Below are 2213 nucleotides of genomic sequence, written 5' to 3' on the forward strand. Positions count from 1 at the left end.
AAACAAAAAGCATAAACTTAAAAAAGCTTAGCAAAAATGAGCAACGTTGCCTTTGCAACTAACTGAAAAACGTAGAAGTACTAAAATGACTAAAACTCAAATAAAAATTAATTAAAGCTACATAGAACTATTTTCAAAGCAAAACAATAATATATATATTATACTTATTTAATAAAAAATAAACCCTACTAGTGTGATTAAAACTAATCATATAAAAGTGAGACAAATAAAAGTAATGCTGAAATAAAATACAATATTAGACAAAAAGCATAAACTTAATGTAATAAACTTAAAATTAGCAATGTTGCTTTGGCAAATAACCAAAATAAAATAAGTTAAAGGACAAAGTGACTAAAATTACAGCTTAAAATTAAATAAGAAATAAAGCTAAATATAACCATTTAAAAGCAAAACAAACAAAAACCATACAATTAAAATTAAACCTAAAAAATATATATTCTCACACACACGTGTTGTTAAAACTCAATATACAATGTGGAAAATGTTAATACTAAAATTACACTGCACTCGAACAAATGAACATTTGTGGACATATATTCAATCCACATTATTTATATTTAACATTAAAATATTTGACAACATATAAACAATTTTGCCCCTACATTTGAATCACTTTCAGTGGGCAACCGGGGTAAATTGAAAGGTTCATTCTCTTGAGAGTTTTCTGTCTGCACACTGATCTGTCAGAAACGGTTGATATAACCGGACTCCTGACTGCTGTGGGAGAAAGAGATGACAGAAATCATACACTAACTCTTCTCAATCAAATACTAATGCACGCCCAAGTCTCACCCCTATTTGCCTGTCTTGGAAGCAGGGCTGTCTCCACAGTGATAAGGGCTCTTGATGCGCACTGGGCCTTCATTCAGCTTTTCTAATTTAAGGAAGTGCAGAGGATGGAAGATTGTCTTGTTTCTTCGAGTGTCTCTCTCTCACTTTGGCTCCACTATATTTTTGTCTCTGTGACAGCATGACTCAAACAATATCATTGTAATTTCGCTTTGTAATACTGGCAGGCTTCTGAGGTTTGAAGGGCGGCGTTTGTTTACTAAGCTGGAAAAGAAAACCCATTGTGACTATCAACTAAAACATACATTGGTGTAAACATGTCAGGCGTCTTAACTGGCCTCTCGAGGTTCATTCATAATTTATAGGTCTCTAATTTCCGCCCGGAGATGAATGTGGTTACATTGAGTGCGAGATTCTGTTGCCTAACATTTGAGACATTTGAAGTGAGGGTGTGTTAAATGCTCCTAAACCTACCAAGGGTTTGCCTCTATGTCCAATTTAAGGTCACGCATTTAGTACTTAAAGGGATACTTCACTACACCAAAAAATGAAAATTGCATTTATATATATATATATATATATATTTATACACTACATAAATACACAATACCATTGTAAAGTGTGGAGGCGAGGCGGGTAACATTTTTTTCTGCATTTTTCTTTCTTTCTTTCTTTCTTTCTTTCTTCTTCTTTTTCTTTTTTAAAATAAAATTATTTGAATCCTTCAAAATCATTCTGATATGCTGATTTGGAGCTCAAGGAACATTTAATATTATATAAAATGTTAAAAACAGTTGTGCCGCTTAATTTTTTGTGGAAATCTTGACACGTTTGTTTTCAGGATTTTTGATTAAGAGTTCAAAACAGCAGCATTTATTTTATTTTTTAACATTATAGATGTGTTTACTGTCACTTTTGATAAATGTAATGCATCCTTGTTGAATAAAAGAACCAATTTCTTAAAAAAACTTACATAAATATGGTATACTTTCATTATAGCATATTCAAACATAATTGTTATTGAAATTAATGAATTTATACACACACACACACACACACACACACACACATATATATATATAAACACACACACACACAAAATAATTTTACTTAATTATATAATGATGATTTATAATATTAATATATTACTATAATGTGATTTATAATATTATATAAAGATTTTTTGAATAATGTTGCAATATTTACAATATTTTAACCTCATTTACAATATTTAACCATTTTGCCTCAAATTGACGTTCATATGTAACGTAACACACTGCAGCAGTTAAGTTGGCACGTTCACACTGTGATTTACGGTAATTATTCAGTAGTGGGCGGGGTTAGGCGGCAGTAGGCGGGATCTAGTGTGGGCGGCTCTTCACCACCGGCTTTCACTGCGCTCC

This window comes from Barbus barbus, assembly GCF_936440315.1.
Source record: "Barbus barbus genome assembly, chromosome: 10".
Lineage (NCBI taxonomy): Eukaryota > Metazoa > Chordata > Actinopteri > Cypriniformes > Cyprinidae > Barbus > Barbus barbus.